The sequence below is a fragment of the Salvelinus fontinalis genome, chromosome 35 (assembly GCF_029448725.1).
Source record: "Salvelinus fontinalis isolate EN_2023a chromosome 35, ASM2944872v1, whole genome shotgun sequence".
Taxonomy (NCBI): Eukaryota; Metazoa; Chordata; class Actinopteri; order Salmoniformes; family Salmonidae; genus Salvelinus; species Salvelinus fontinalis.
The window spans coordinates 17,909,706-17,927,860 of NC_074699.1; positions in this window are offsets into that span (position 1 = coordinate 17,909,706).

Sequence of the window (18,155 nt, forward strand, 5' to 3'; positions counted from 1 at the left end):
AGCACTCTGTAGGGTAGCACCATGGCATAGCCGGAGGACAAATATTTTCCATCCTCCTCTGGGTACATGACTTCAATACAAACCTAGGAGGCTCATGGTTCTCAATACCGTCCATAGACTTACACAGTAATTATGACAACTTCTGGAGGACGTCCTTCAACCTATCAGAGCTCTTGTAGTATGAACTGACATGTTGTCGACCCAATCAAAGGATCAGAGAATGAATCTAGTACTGAAAGCATAAGCTACATATGGCTAGCACAGCAGTGCATAACATGTGGTAAATAGTTGACTCAAAGAGAGAGAAAGACAATAGCTGAACAGTTTTGAACAAATTCATTTCTTCAAAAATTAAGGAGAAACAATAGAGAACCAGAGAAAACTAGCTATATTTTGTGTTATGTTAGAGGAGGAGGAGATTGCATAGATGTGAGAAGGAATCATACAATGAGAAAAGTGATCATGCTGTTTGTATGTGGCTGCTATGAAAGTGAACTTGCATTTGATCAGGGGTGTATTGATTTAGCTATAGTATATTAATTCCACTGATTCTGTTGAAAAACTTTTCTTAAAATGGAAGCAAATTGAAAGAAACTCGGATAAACATACCTGAATTTGTCCAATATAAACTTGTTTGCAGAGCCTCCTGAGTGGCGCAGTGGTCTAAGGCACTGCAACGCTGTTGCTAGCTGTGTCACTAGAGATCCTGGTTCAAGCTGGCTGCGACCGAGAGACCCATGGGGCGGTGCACAATTGGCCAAGCATTGTCCGGGTTAGGGGAGGGTTTGGCCAGCAAGGATGTCCTTGTCCCATCGTGCTCTAGCGACTCCTTTGGCGGGCCGGGCGCATGCTCGCTGACACGGTCACGAGGTGTACAGTGTTTCCTATGACACATTGGTGTGGCTGGCTTCTGGGTTAAGCGGGCAGTGTGGCTTGGTTGGGTTGTTTTTCAGGGGACACATGGCTCTTGACCTTCGGGCTCTCCCGAGTCCGTACAGGAGTTGCAGCAATGAGACAAGACTGTAACTACCAATTGGATACCACAAAATTGGGGAGAAAAAAAAAGATTTTATATATTTTTTTATAAACTTGTTTTCAACTGTTGGACTAATGATTACACCTTAGACCAGCTAGATGTGTGCAAGGTGTTATTGAATGTTTCACTGTCACCTTGATTACTCACATTTTTCTCTCGACCTGTGCACCTACGTTGTAAACTGTTATTCATAGGCTAGGTTGTAGCAACCTCATGATGGGTATAGGGTTTAGTAGCCTAAACCTATCGATTTTACATTGAGCTGGGTGAATGGAATATGAATGACAGTCATCCATTGTGCTGTAACAGAAATAAGGCCATGCTCATTAAAAAAATCCCGCCCTCCCTCATCTTAAACGACACCAACCGCCACTGGCTCAAATACAGGAAATAGATGGCTGAAAAAGACAGATCCTTAGGTGGGCGGGGCATGCGCATTGCTACGCAAGCACAAACACGCACAATTAGCGCACGCACACACACAGACCAAAAGATGTGGAGTGAGATACCACAGTAGCATTGTGTCTTTGATTTCATCACCTCCAGAGCCCTGCCAAAGCCCCGCTGCGTCTCACACTGCTGTCCCCCCACCTTTCCCCACCCTGTCACAGGCGAGAGGAATACAAATGCCCCCGTCCCTGAAGCACAGCCCAGACCCCCCCCCCACAGCCCACACCGCCTCCTGCTTCCCGACCTCCACCCGCCTCCCTCCATCCCTGACTGCTCACTGCTCTCTTCCAAGGACAGGCAAAGACATCCCCTTTGGTGAGAGGAGAGTGATTTCCACCAACACAGACTTGACGGAGCACTTCAGCTCAGAGGGCGGATGGTGGTGGTGGAGGGGTTGTGTGATTGAGACTTAAATGCATATGTTTGACTCCCCCCATTGCACCACAGAGACACTTCATACTGAAAGCTATCCATATTGGCCATTCTGCGTTAGTGACTTCTGTCAGACACTCTAAGGTCTAAAGAACACATAAGCCAATGGGGATGGGAGACAGTTGTCACAACAGCCATGTTGTCCAGGCTAAAGAGTGGAGAACAGATGGGCCTATTGTCAGCTTGTAAACAGTATGGATGGATCATGGAGACAATGGGAATCACTGTCAATGTGTGTGCATGTGTTGAGATTTGAATCAACATTTATGAATTTAGTTTGGTTGTAAGATGTTAAAGTGTGTGTGTGTGTGTGTGTGTGTGTGTGTGTGTGTGTGTGTGTGTGTGTGTGTGTGTGTGTGTGTGTGTGTGTGTGTGTGTGTGTGTGTGTGTGTGTATCTATGCATGCTTGCCTCTGTCTGGGTGCGTCAGACAGCCAGGTATTCCTGGACAGGGGCACGTATGGGCTTTATGACCCTTGTCCATGAAGTGATTTGGCTGCAGAAGGACAAAGCTGAGAGAGGTGATTAAAAAGCTGAATGGAATGTCACACCTAATGGATACAGAGAGGGAGTCACAGGAAATAGAAAAAGAGGGAGAGGGAAAAAAGAGAGAGGAAAATGAGAAAACGGGAACAGAACAGAGCTAGTATAAAGAGGTGATGGAGTGTGTGTGTGTGCTCGTGCGTGTGGTGAAATTGGTGTATGAGTGAGTAAATACCTTGGTTCCCCCAATTCCAGGTGTAATTACCAGACTTGGTGATGGGAGGTAAGTGAAGCTGACACAAGCCTCCTGCTCTGTAACACTCTGCCTCCTACCTCACAGACCACCACACTACAATAGACAGCCAAGGACACAGGGCTTTATATGCCTCCTCATTTCAACAGACAATACAACAGAAAATAGATATTTGAAGAGGATGTCTTTAAGCAAAGCGAGTGACAATGTTAACAGTTTCATAAGCTCGAAAGGAGACACTGACATTAGATTCACACTGCGTTTGAGTGGTATATATTGTAAGTATGAGACATCACAGGGAGAGACATGTCTAGTTTGGTATCTCTCTCACCCAAGACCACGTGGGCTAGCTGGTCCCTCTGTGTGACTCATTGTCTTGCCTGCTCATGACAGTTCCGGTCTGTGGCATTTGAAATGTGGTGTGCAGAGTGGTGTCTAAATGCAGGCAGACATGTTTTATTGCATGACCTTCTCCACAGACATTCCCATCTTCCCTCCTATATCACTGTTTCCTCACCCCCTCTCTCCCTCACCCCCTCCCCTCCCTCTGCTTAGACAACTCTGAGGCGCTGCTGGTTGGAGGTTTGCTGAAGCACGCACGCACACACACACACACACACACACACACACACACACACACACACACACACACACACGCACACACACACACACACACACACACACACACAGAGTCAGAAGAGCAGTCTGGACCTCTCTGTGTCCTGGGGGAAGGGGTGTATGAAAGAGAGCTGAGGTGGGAGGCACAGCCAGTGGAGGTGGAGGAAAATAAACATACTATATTCCCTTACTATGAAAAATACACGGAATAAATACTGAAATACATGACTGCAGACTGTTTGAACCTGACAGGTGTGTGAATGGAGAAAGATTACATTCTGGCTAAACCCTTCATATGAGGCATATCCCTCTGTTTGAACTGGTCTCTCATTGGTCTCTGTAACCAGAGAGGGAAGAATCACAGGGGTCTGGCACCAGGGCTGAGCTAGACACACAGCTTGTATGTCTCAGATCTGGTGTTGGCAACTGCACCCTTAGAAAAAAGGGTTCCAAAAGGGTTCTGCGGCTGTCTCCATAGCAGAACCCTTTTTGGTTCCAGGTAGAACTATTTTGGGAACCCAAAAGGGTTCTACCTGGAACCAAAAGGGGTTCTTCAAAGGGTTATCCTAAAGGGACAGCAGAAGAACCCTTATTTTATCAGGTAAGTTGACTGAGAACACACTCATTTACAGCAACAACTTGGGGAATAATTACAGGGGAGAGAAGGGTGGACGAATTAGCTAATTATAAGGTGGGGATGATTAGGTATTCATGATGGTAGGAGGGCCTGACTGGGAATTACTTAACTTTACTGACTTTATTGTCCCCATGGGGACATTTTGTTGCAGTGTCATGTACACATTTAAAGTGGCATTTAAATAACAAAAAACAAATTGACAATACAACTTTCATAACAGTTACATACCAATAAAAAAAGACTAGCCTGCTGGCCTTACTGGGTCGATAGGAACATTAGCCCGAGCTATTTAGGAGGGATATCACACCTGGCACAAATTATTGTCGATTAGCCAGGACAGCAGTGTTAACACCCCTACTCTTACAATAAGTGCCATGGGAGCTTTAGTGACCACAGAGTCAGGACACCCGTTTAACATCCCATCCGAAAGACGGCACCCTACACAGGGCAATGTTCCACTAGGTCATTTTCATATTTTCTTTTAGACCAGAGGAAAGAGTGCCTCCTTCTGGCCCTCCAACACCACTTACGGCAGCATTTGGTTTTCCATCCAGGGACCGACCAGAACCAACGCTGCTTAGCTTCAGAGGCAAGCCAGCAGTGGGATGCAGGGTGTTATGCTGCTGGGTAGCACATTTTATCTAAGAGTGTGGCTCTGTGTCCTTGTTTCTTCTCTGTGAAGGAGACAAGTCTTACAGAATGTATTAGGCAGGTGGAGGAACAGCAACTGCACCTGCATGTACAGCATGTCAATGCAGACACCACCTACCTGGTGTTTCACTGTGGGCTGTCACATATAGGTGGATGTTCTGCATGTTGAGTAGACCCGTTCAATGCACCTAACCTATTCCAACCTCCATCCTCCAGCATCTTCCATTCTTTCAAGCAAACACCGGAATAATGCAAATAATGTATTTTGTGTTGATCTGGTTAACATGCTAATAGTACCTGTATGAAATATAACCAGTGTAACAGCATATCAGCTAAAGAAAAGGGGTCAAGAGTTGATTTAGTTGAAAGAATTGAAGGTTTTCGTCATTCAGTGTCCACTTATCCTAATAGTTTTAACCATCTTATTCTCCAGAACGTCAGCATTTCTACCCAGGCAGGCACACCCAGCCATTCCCAACAGGTCAGCAGATTGCCATTTTATAATCAATTTAGACTTTGGACCATGGAGAGTTGGATGTTCTGTAGCAAAGTGATTCCCAAAGTGACTGTTACCATTATACTGCAAGGAGGGCAATCCATTTTATCATCCTCCTGGCTACTGGGAGATGGTGGCTCTGAAAGTTATGACTGAGAGGTAGCTTCCTGCTTTTTCCCCTGTGTGCCGTGCAACTACCTCCCCTTGTCCCCACACGGATCTCCATTACGGATCCACGCCCTTGACTGCTTCAGTCTCATTACGAGCCACTCCAGACAGCCATCAAATCTTCAGGTCCGTGGCCCATACTAACCCCAATATGCCTTATCTGACTCCTGCTCTTCTGGTGAGGAAATGGAAATGTCATTATCCTCACAGGCTGCTCTGAGAGATTGTTATTGCGTCATGTCACACAACAACGCGGGGCAAGGGGGAGATATGAACAGAACAGAGGCTCAGCTTCCACTTAAAACCTTTCTCAACACAGAGGCCAAGTGGATCAGTGGAAATTAAGCAGGGATAATGGATGCAGAGAAGGACATACAGTATGAATTAAACACAAAACGCTACATTTCCCCATTACAACAAGACAAGTGATGCAGTCATTTCTGAAGACTGACCAACATCAAATGGAAGCAGGGCATACAAAGGACTTTCATTGCATTGATTCAGTCCAGTGGAATAATGGCCAAGCCATTGGACAACGAGTGATGTAATGCATGCTTTGGCAGGGCCTATCAATAATGATATAAATTCATCACAGCCTTCTGTACCCTTCTGTAGCCTTCCTTTTTTATTAGCAATCTCATAAATGTGACTCTTTGAAATTGGCAATTGACTAAACAGTCAGGGCATCAGGTTTTTAATCTGGCGTAAAAGCCCATTCAGAACATATAAATCAGCTTGCATGCATGATGTCATAAGCAACATCAGAGGACAGCGTCACTCTTCTTCAAGTGCAGTGTAATTAGCTCTGCCTACGTATTCTCAGATTAATAAGGTAGCAATTATCTGGGGTTCGATAATCTGACACCCTTGTTAAATGACATATACAGGTATGCTTCCTTCTGTCTCCTTTAATCACTGGGCTCCAAAGTCATCTCACCATCCCAAAGACAGAGGTCCCTCTCTATAGGCCTGTCTCCCTCTCCGTCTCCCTCTCTACCTGAGGGAGGATGCATAGCAGTGGTCACTCCTCTGCACCAGGAGATGGAGAGCTTGCTGTTAATCATCAATCTTTACCTACCACACATTCCCACACACACATACATTATATATATATATATATATATATATATATATACTGCTCAAATAAATAAAGGGAACACTTAAACAACACAATGTAACTCCAAGTCAATCACACTTCTGTGAAATCAAACTGTCCACTTAGGAAGCAACACTGATTGACAATAAATTTCACATGCTGTTGTGCAAATGGAATAGACAAAAGGTGTAAATTATAGGCAATTAGCAAGACACCCCCAATAAAGGAGTGGTTCTGCAAGTGGTGACCTCAGACCACTTCTCAGTTCCTATGCTTCCTGGCTGATGTTTTGGTCACTTTGAATGCTGGCGGTGCTTTCACTCTAGTGGTAGCATGAGACGGAGTCTACAACCCACACAAGTGGCTCAGGTGGTGCAGCTCATCCAGGATGGCAGATCAATGCGAGCTGTGGCAAGAAGGTTTGCTGTGTCTGTCAGCGTAGTGTCCAGAGCATGGAGGCGCTACCAGGAGACAGGCCAGTACATCAGGAGACGTGGAGGAGGCCGTAGGAGGGCAACAACCCAGCAGCAGGACCGCTACCTCCACCTTTATGCAAGGAGGAGCAGGTGGAGCACTGTCAGAGCCCTGCAAAATGACCTCCAGCAGGCCACAAATGTGCATGTGTCTGCTCAAACGGTCAGAAACAGACTCCATGAGGGTGGTATGAGGGCCCGACGTCCACAGGTGGGGTTTGTGCTTACAGCCCAACACCGCGCAGGACGTTTGGCATTTGCCAGAGAACACCAAGATTGGCAAATTTGCCACTGGCGCCCTGTGCTCTTCACAGATGAAAGCAGGTTCACACTGAGCACATGAGCACATGTGACAGACGTGACAGAGTCTGGAGACGCCGTGGAGAACGTTCTGCTGCCTGCAACATCCTCCAGCATGACCGGTTTGGCGGTGGGTCAGTCATGGTGTGGGGTGGCATTTCTTTGGGGGGCCGCACAGCCCTCCATGTGCTCGCCAGAGGTAGCCTGACTGCCATTAGGTACCGAGATGAGATCCTCAGACCCCTTGTGAGACCATATGCTGGTGCGGTTGGCCCTGGGTTCCTCCTAATGCAAGACAATGCTAGCCCTCATGTGGCTGGAGTGTGTCAGCAGTTCCTGCAAGAGGAAGACATTGATGCTATGGACTGGCCCGCCCGTTCCCTAGACCTGAATCCAATTGAGCACATCTGGGACATCACGTCACTGCTCCATCCACCAACGCCACGTTGCACCACAGACTGTCCAGGAGTTGGCGGATGCTTTAGTCCAGGTCTGGGAGGAGATCCCTCAGGAGATCATCCGCCACCTCATCAGGAGCATGCCCAGGCGTTGTAGGGAGGTCATACAGGCACGTGGAGGCCACACACACTACTGAGCCTCATTTTGACTTGTTTTAAGAACATTACATCAAAGTTGGATCAGCCTGTAGTGTGGTTTTCCACTTTAACTTTGAGTGTGACTCCAAATCCAGACCTCCATGGGTTGATAAATTTGATTTCCATTGATCATTTTTGTGTGATTTTGTTGTCAGCACATTCAACTATGTAAAGAAAAAAGTATTTAATAAGAATATTTCATTAATTCAGATCTAGGATGTGTTATTTTAGTGTTCCCTTTATTTTTTGAGCAGTGTATATAAAATGCAACACTGGGAGATTGGTCTACACAACACAAACAGTTTCCTTTTCTCACCCTCTCACAAAGGCATACATGATACACTCCATGTAACTTGCTTGCACAGGCACATACACACACTTCGCACAAGAAGAACCCATGTTAGTTGTTAGCGTGTGAGGCCAGGCCACACAAACACCTACTAATAGATCTTTTCACACACACTCCCACCCGTTTTCCTGTGCGTGCAACCGTCGCTGGTGGGACTGTGTCCAGTCAACACTCTTTCTCAGATATGCTCCCTGTGTTTGGCCAATCAGAGCTACCCATCGTCTCGTCAGGAGGTCTGAGCCAGTGTGTGTGTGTGGGCGTGAGTCCCGTGGCCCTAATTTATTCAAAAACCTTTCTCTCCACTGAACACACACACATGCAAACACTGACACCTGAAATATAGCTAATTGAAAGGCCTTATGCTTCGTTCTATCTGACCACAAATCCATGTTTAATTTTTTCTCCCATACTCCACAATGTAAACTCTGAAACAAAATGTCTCTCTGAAAGAGACCTGCTCGAGGTATTTAAAGATCAATCATAAAACGCCCTCCAGCTTCCCATTACAGAGAAGGTAATTTATGACTGACAGGATAGTGCGTATCGCTAGTTTGTCTGTTTGATGCTCAGTGAATTGAACATGACAAACCTGAGTGATGCCCAGAATGAGTCTGTTTTCCGTTTGTAGATTTTTTTTTTTTGTAGTATTACTTTAGTGCCTTGTGGCAAACAGGATGCAAGTTTTAGAATATTTTAGTTCCGTACAGACTTCCTTCTTTTCACTCTGTCAGTTAGGTTGGTATTGTGGAGTAACTACAATGTTGTTGATCCATCCTCCGTTTTCCCCTCTCACAGCCATTAAACTCTGTAACTTCTTTTAAAATCACCATTGACCTCATTGTGAAATCCCTGAGCAGTTTCCTTCCTTTCCGGCAACATGGTTACAACGGACACCTCTATCTTTGTAGTGACTGGGTGTATTGATACACCATCCAAAGTGTAATTATTAACTTCATCATGCGCAAAGGGATATTCAGTGTCTGATTTTTGTCATTTTTACCCATCTACCAATAGGTGCCCGTCTTTGCGAGGGATTGGCTACAAAGCCTCTCTGTCAGTGGTGACACTGTCATGCTAGGTGGTGTAATCCTCCTATCTCTACAGGCCAGATCACTGAATTAATAGTACTCTCTGAGCATTACATTGGAACCTCTACCACAAATGAGGTTTAACAAAGTCCCCTCTGTAATTGTGTACGCATTCCCCACTTCACCACTCTTCCCAGTCACCATCAGCATAACTGCTGTGCACCGGAGGTGCCCTCTTGCCCCCATCACTGCCACAGTGCATCCCAGGCCCACCCTGTCCCCCACCCACTTGAAATCAAATACACTTAATGGGGAGATTAAACAATATGGCTGTAATCGAACCTGGAGCAGGATACATTTATCTCCGTTCACCGCGTATCCTCACATATCAGGTCTGCAGGATTGTGTAAGCATGGTTAATAATCAGTGTCATCTAGATAGAGCTATAGAGCTGCTTTCACTGTCTGTGCCTCCCACTACCATTCATTCCTGTGTGTGTGTCTGTCCCCCAGTCCAGACACGCACGCACGCACGCACACACACACATCCATCCACTGATGGCCCGAACGGGTCATGACAGGAAATGGAGTGCATGGCCAGTGGATCAGGTTCTCTATGTGATGGAGGAGAGAGAGGGAGAGCTGCAGAGTAGAAGCTCAGAGGTGCTCCACTCACCACAACCCAGCTCTACTTTCAGGGGAACATATGCTGCGTCCAGAGGGCAACCTCAAGGTGAAAGAGCTGACAGCTAACTGCATTAACGACACTGTGTATACAGTAAAGTCATGGCTGAAAACAGCATCAGAGAGAACTCCATATCCGGATGGGATTACAGCACGTTTTAAAGAGAGTTACTACAGTGCTTTACTATGTCTGCTAACTGGTTTCCTATACCTCTGTTATACATGTTCAGCCAGTCACCTCTGTACCTCTCTGTCTACACCAGTCATTCAGCATGGTGGTGTCAGTGGCCCTCTCTCTTCATCTTCGCAGCACATTAATACATTATCAATTAATAACGTGGAAATCCATTAGAACAGACTTTGCATATAGATAGCCTACTTAACAAGGAACTGGTCATTAACACAACTTGCAGGGGGGAGTGGCGAGTCATTCGACTGGCTTTCATCCTGCCCTTCCTTCTTCCCGCCACGCCAAGAGGGAGGCCATGGTGGCAGCGGGATGGTGGGCACACACAAGTCTGAGAGATGCTGTCCACACACCCCTCACGTCGCCCGCTTTGAGCACCAGATACCCAGCAGGCCTGGGTATCCAGCAGGCCATCCAGATAAATCATTGATCATGGAGTAGTCAGAGTGGGCACGGCCCAGGATGTGAGACATCAACAACCAAGCCATAGTGGGCAACAAGCTGGATCTGTCAGGTGGTCATTTAAAAAATATATAATGATAATGTTTTATTGTTACACATCGCTCAAGGGCACATCGACAGGTTTTTCACCTTGTCGACTCAGGTACTCGAAACAGTGACCTTTTGGTTACTGGCCCAACTCTCTAACCACTAGTCGCCCTGCCGCCTTGTCTGGTTCTGTCTGTATGGATGTCAAAGATCAAACCACAGACTGACACAGACTGACATAGACCCAGTGGGTCCAGTGAACCACTGCATTCTGAGGTATAGATGAGGCTACATGCTGTATCCACCAATAAGAGCACTTTGCTTTGTGTCCAAACAGGCAGGCAGGCGAGAGAGAGGAGAGGCCAGCTCTGACACTAAATCACCTCAGCACCCACAGGGCTCTGTCGGAAGACAGATGAACTGCCAATCCCTGGCCGGCAGAGGCAGGAATTAGCCCGCACTCAGCTAATTATATGAATCACTATGAGCGGGTCATTAAATATGGGATAAATCAAACATCATGTGCGTTACTGTGTCATCCATCAGGCCCCTGCCATCCCCTCTCCCTTCAGCAGGGTGGAACTCAGGCAGATCCATCAGCCCAATCCATGGGAAACCATAGATCTTCCCATCTCACAACAATGGGGGAGGACGGGTTTTATAAGATGGCAGGGATGCCCTTAGTTCGTAGAGTTTGATACATTGTGAGTTAATCAGTAAATAATGGCCAGTGGCAGGCATTGAACGGATGTAGCTGGCTCACTCATACACTTTCCAAACTGCTGTAGCAGCCTACTTAAAATCTCCAGCTGTCGAGTGCATCTCTTTGACATTAGCTAACTGGGTTGTCATGGAAACAGTGGCTTGTTAGGGATGTTAATGCTCAGAAACCTGCTGGTTTTAACACCAAGGGGTGTTCTATATGGCTCTATCTATTCATCCCATTACATCCACCACCTACTGAAAGTAGAATCCTGAAAATAGAGTAACCGGGGACACCAATTATGAAGATAAGATGGGATATAACTGTATAATAGATGACACATTGCAAAATAAGCCATGCAATGTGTCTCACCACAAATCTCTTCAGCATCTGTGATACATTCACCACAGGACACAAAGAACCTTAAATAAAGGTCACTGTGGCGTAAAGCTAACGCGTCTACTCCATCGCACATGTTACCGGACTGCCTTGGATCATTTCGCCATCAGTGACTTGAAAATGTGTCATGACTGACAGATGGATTCGTGAGGATCAGGCACACATGCATCAGAGTCATATATCATCCATCTATGGCTCTGACATGCATGACTTCTGTCCTGTCGCTTTTCCCCTGAAGGCCATGCAAGGCTGCTGGTGAAGATGTATTTTCAGTCAGTGAGATGTGAAGGTGTGAAAATAGCACATTCGTGTAACAGCAGGCTAATTCAAGGTGCTCTAACAGTGAAACACGTTCTCACTCGTCATCCAGTACAATGTGCGTTTAGAATGCCTCCACCATTACAACTTCAATCAACAAGACATTCCAAAATATCACTCAACACGTAACAACTCCAACAGCTGTCTTTGGGAGAGGGTGGAGCAAAGGTTATGGTAGATGTGGTGATGGTGAGGATGTGCAGTGCAGATTATCTTTCTGAGAAGGAAGGAGAGAGGATGGAGAGATTGCCTGCAGTGTTTCTACCCCTCCTCCCTGACTGCTTTTAGGATGGATGGCTGCCTAGCTCCCCTCCCTGGATGGCCCCCATCGTGAGAGGCGAGGTGGAGGGCCTTCTTAATGGGATTGCTCTTGTTCGGGGAGCGACACTCTATCGACTGCTTTCACCAGCGAAGGAGGACCCCCTTTGTGAACCGAATGAACTCTGAGATTGATGACTCCTGGCTCTAGGAAGTTGGCCCAACCTCATCTCCTTCTATCTCGCCCAAGGCTTCAAAGCACAAGTCTATTTAGGGGCATAATTCATATGTATTTGAAAATGAAGTGTCTCTGCTGGGTTGTCGGAAAAACAATATAATGCGAACATATTTCATGCTCAACTAACACAGCCTGGAGAATCTCGATCTTGTGGTGCAGGAGGAAACACAAGGTAATGTATGTCTTCTCTCTGTGTTGTGGGCATATTGCATTACCAGGCACTGAAACCACGATAATATTGGATATGGAAAATACTAAGAATGCCTTATGTGTCTACAGTCTGTACAATAACAAATGGTACAGCAGAAACGTTCAGCATATCTGTCTCTCGCTGTAGCATTCTGGCTGTGAGAAATGATAACAGGCTTAATTGAAAGACTGTCAAACTGCTTTTTCTGCCGGCCAGTGTGACGGAATGGAAGGAATAGAATGGGGCCTTTATCTGCAGGTAACAGAGGTTGTCCGACATTCTGTAATACAACATGTATCCTCCTCAGGAAGTTCCTGCAGACAATGTCAAGATGCTTATCACAGGCAACCTGCTGATGGCACACAGGCTTATCTCTCCAGAGTGCTGTTACCCTCTGGCTTCAGCCAGACAGACAATGATCCTTTAAAAAGTAATCTCACTGCGGAGAGGAGAGAGAGTAAGAAAGATAACTCTGCTTTGTTTTACTTTGTCCTTTCCTTTACAGTGCTGTGATGTATCGCTCGGTGTCCAATAAACGTGTGACATTCATCCCCGGTCAACAGTTATGTGCCTTATGTAGCCTTATGTCCATACTGTAACACTTTGTATTTTGTTATATTACTTACTAGAAATAAAACAACTGTATCTGAATATAAATGGTGGTTTATATATAATATGATCCAGGAAATCCAGGCTGTCCAGTAGTTAATATTCATTCAGAAGAACACCTTTGTGCCAATAACACATGCCTCATGTGTCACAATACTCATTAATTCCTGTCAAAATGTCCATCTTCTTCTTTTCACTGTAATCCACTCATTTAAAGATCATTCATCTTTGTAAGTGATGGAGAATACTGAACTCCTCTTTTTTTATACCTTCTTCCCTCTGGTGGTGTTACAGAGGCAATTTAACCAATATAGCCACCCCATTCATCAGCCCTGGAAGTGCACCTCACTGCAGGCAATCTGTCAGGAGACCTGAACATCTCTCCTGCTCCTCATCTCTCTCCTGCTGATCCTCAAAATAGAGGAAGGGAGAAGAAAATGACCCCATGGGCTCCATCTACCTCTACTCTCCCTCCAACCTCCTATGTTACCTCCACCTGGTAGAACCATCAAGCAGCCCAGGGTCCAGATGCTGTGCTTCATTAGGGAAGTACAGGGAGGGTGCTACCTTAGGACCAGGCTGGTCCCTCAATTTACTTCTTCAAAAACCGTATCATCATCACTAAACACGGATAGAAAAGTTTATAAAAAAAAGACAAAAACAACATGAAATAACAGTTCCTTAGAAAAAATGGCACACAATTCTAGTGTTAATCTGGAAGGAAAGGGTTTCGTTACTGCTTGTCTCTTACAAATTATCACGACAAGGCGCTTTGTGTGAGAGAATAGGAGACCGTATCTCCAGTTAAAATCAATGTCAGGACGATAAGTCAGTTCCATCGCCCTGCTCTGTAGTTTAGGCACATTAAGAATCACAATACGATAGATGGTCTGTTTCTGTGAGATCATTGCTTTCCTCATTGATCTGCTAGTGCAATTGTAGCCTGAGTCCAGGCAGGGCACTGATTCATCATAGCCAACGTAAATAAACTTCACTCACCACTAGTTGAATTCTGATCTCTCATACATACAATGGTGCGGCCAGTAACTTACAGTGCTCAGGGATAATAATAATATATATTTTTTTAAATCATTTAGCAGACACTCTTATTTCCAGAGCATCTTACAGTAATGAATTCATATATTTTCATACTAATCCCCCACGGGAATCGAAACCACAACCCTGGCATTGCAAGCAACATGCGCTACCAACTGAGCCACACAGGATACATTAGATTTATATTGTGCTTCCTCTAAATCCCAAAGATATGTTGGACCCAAACCTAAAGGGATGTACGTTATTACTGTCCATTAGTTTGTTCTGTCTGATGGGGACTTTCTGCTACAATGTCCACCCCACAATATTGAGTAAGCTTCTAGAATGAATCATAACCCCCTATAATGGATATCCATTTAGTTTAGGGTCCATGTAAGCCTGTGCAGGGAGGCACATCATCACTGTGACAAACTGCTTTCTATCTCTGATCTGACATGCAAGACCACCTCAGAGAAACCAAATATCACCCAAGATGATGGTGCGGTCATCTGGGTAACTACAGCAGTGTTAACAGTCTTTGATATTTTGGTTAATTGTATTTCAGATCTTTCTGGAAATTTTGCATGGTCTTGAGGTGAAACATTTGCATTGCTAGACAGTTAAAACAAGCAAGTAGTTCATCATTAGTAAGATACTTTGCATTCTGTTCTGTGGAAGGGAAGTGGAAAGAGAATGGAGCAATATGTCTCTGGCTGGATACATTCCCTGAAAGGGTTAACTGGTCGGTGATGATAACTTTGAAACTTCCAGAAGACAGAGTGAAATGCAGGCGGATGCACCGTTAACATTTACCAAAGACTTCAAGCCGGAAAGAATTGGATTTCCAGGCTGGCCTTTTACTGTAAAATATGCATCCTATCTCCTGATTGTGACTCTGTGGCCATTCTGAAAGGCAGACCGTGAATACATTTGAAGTAAATTTATGAAAAGCAACATGGAAAACGCTTGTGAAGGTCATTCTCACCGTGGCGCTGCCTGCAATTACATGCCCCTAAAATGCTGATTTGGATACTTGTAATGAAATAAAATGAGCTCTCTTCCTTTGTAGTGTGAAAGCATGTAATATGAATATACATCTCATACATTGTGTAGCATTGCCTCCAAATCATCACCATTATAGAGAATATAAACAGCCTACACTGTTTGAGAGAGAGAGAAAGGACATGCTTTACAATTCAATTGAAATTCAACATTGTGTCCCAGGCATCTGTCCAATATTCTCCTGGGATTTATTTGCAAGCCCTTGAGGGGGTCTGTCATCAGTGTTGCATTGAGACATTCAGGCGCTAGGACAGTGCTCCTAGTGACAGAAAGAAGCAGAGACCATCCCCCCGGTTAGGTCAGGCTGACCTGACTTTAAATGTATTTAAACATAATCTGATCTGTTTTCTCATGACAAATGTACCAGACTAAACATGAGTGCTCGTCCCTATAAATGCAATATGCATTCTGCACATAGATATACATAGGAATGCATCATCTTTGTCTATCAACTAGCAGTATTACAAGACACCAATATACAGTATACATCTCTTGGCTGTGAATGATTATAGATGTCCACCTTGCAGGGACTTTGGTATTCAGAGAATAAAGACAAATGACCAAATAATCTCTGATAAAGTTTACTTCAATTCAGGGTACAATTAAATTCCACGTTCATTGCCATTGGCCATCTTAAACTCATCACTTGTCTTGTTTTCTCCTCCATCCCCATTTTATGTGACAGAGATGGTTGAGTCAAGAAATGTTACATTTGTTTTATAGATACCTCAGGCTTTTGCACTAGAACATGTTTCCAGTTAACTGGGGCAGTATGATCTGTGGGGATGATCGTGACACCTGTCTGCGTCTGGTTGATGCTCAGCTCTTCCACAGCAGTAGCAGGTCACTCAGGGCCACCGTGATTGGCTCCTTGCTCATTGACCCTGTTGCTTCACCTCAGAGGTTATTACAACTGGCCTTTGTCTGCTTTTCTCCCCAATTTACTCTAACAGGGAGACATTCTTGCATACCACAAGACCACTGCAAATTAGTGCACAATATTCTGTAGCAGGTTCATAGTTCACCAAACCAGACACATCACACTTGATTGTGTTGCTACCATGCTGTGTTGTCTTATGTATCTCTTTATGTATTATCGTGGTGTCTCTTGTCATGCTGTGTGTTTTGTCCTATATTTCTATTTTTAATCACAGCCCCCAGCCCCCATCCCCGCAGGAGGCCTTTTGCCAGACCGTCATTGTAAATAAGAATTTGTTCTTAATGTTCTTAACTGACTTGCCTAGTTAAAGGCTCAATAAAAATAAAATATTAGCATGGGCATGATACGAGGAGAAGAATGTGTTATGATTAATGCTCAACACAGGCAGCTTCTGAAGTCAAAGAACCTGTGAAGAAATCTCTTTCCAGACTCTATTTAGAGGAACATGTTGACAGCACAATCTGTAAAGTTAGGATGCTGAACAGCGAGTAGACTAGAGTTATCAGAGAACATGTAAAAGTATGTCAGATGAAATCCTCACTATGGCTTTGATGTAGTCCCTAACTCTGGGTGATGCTTGTGTATTTGGCTGATGGAAGGCTGCTGGTGCATGTCGAGTTCTGATGGACAACGATTGTTAAGCTTCTGGCTATCAATCAACTTCAGCTGATTCTGTGTGCAAAGCAAACTGCAGCGTGTACTAGGATCTGGCCTTGGGTTGAAGGAAAAGCCAGCATGATCCCAGTCTCAGTATGGCCTCCGTAGAGGTAATCACTGTGACACACTCTCCTTCCACCCCCCCGAAGCCATCCTCACTGTCAATCTCCAGACTGGCATGTCAGACCTGGAGCCGGGCGGGCAGTCAGGAGACAGGCTGAGGAGCCACAGATTATGGCCAGCGCCAGGTAATGAGGTTTGCTCCCCTGCAGCCAGAGGTCAGTCAGCCAAGACTTCAGATCAACAAAAAAATGACTGAAATAAAAATACATTTCAATAATAGGCAATTAGCCTTGCTAGAGGAACCGTGGAGCTCCACTTCCCGCCGGTCTCGCTCTCTTTCCTACCTCATCCTTTCAGTCAGAGAACTGCTTGCCCTGCATACAAATTATCCAGAAATATGATTAAAGCGATGAATGTTTTACAATGGAAAATGTAGTTTCATAGTCTTTGGCGTGCTCCGAGATCGTTTAGGGTAGACGTTTAAAGTGAGCGGTGCCTCCGTTTGACTGGGTCCACTCTACCTTGTGATTGGCCAGTGGACTTCAAAAGGCTTTCCAAATGCACAATGTCTGTACTTGGTTTGAGTGGTTTATAACCATAACTGTTCATGCAGGGATGAGAACAGCGACCAGTTTAGAGGGATTTGAAGGAGGACATGTTGTTTGACTGGCTGATGAGAAAAGGAACTGTGTTTTTACTATGACTACAGCAATGCTCCCTGTAATAACCCAGGGATTAATTTGGCTTTTACATCAGAATGGGATTGGGATTGCTCAAACCCTGCCAACTCACTCCACCACTGTGGCTCCAAAGTATTGATGAGGGAATATGAGGCGACCAGACTTGACTTGTGATAGTCATGGCAAAATATCAATTGCTCCAAATGTATCATATGGATAAAATACAGATACAGTGCAAAAAACATTTCTGCAGCATTAAAGTTCCAAGAACAGTGGCCTCCATTCTTAAATGGAAAAAAAGTTTGGAACCACCGAGACTCTTCCTAGAGCTGGCCGCCCGGCTAAACTGAGCATTTGGCGGAGGAGGGCCTTGGTCAGGGAGGTGACCAAGAACCCGTTGGTCACTAACAGAGCTCGAGAGTTCCTCTATTTTCCAAATGCACCGTTTCAATACATTTGTAACAATGTTCCAGCACCCTCGTGGCAATCTGCTGCACCCAGAGAAAAGAAACTATTTGTATGGATTTTCTGCCCAAAATATTCCTGGTATGTTTTGAAGAAGCCAAACCAACATCTATT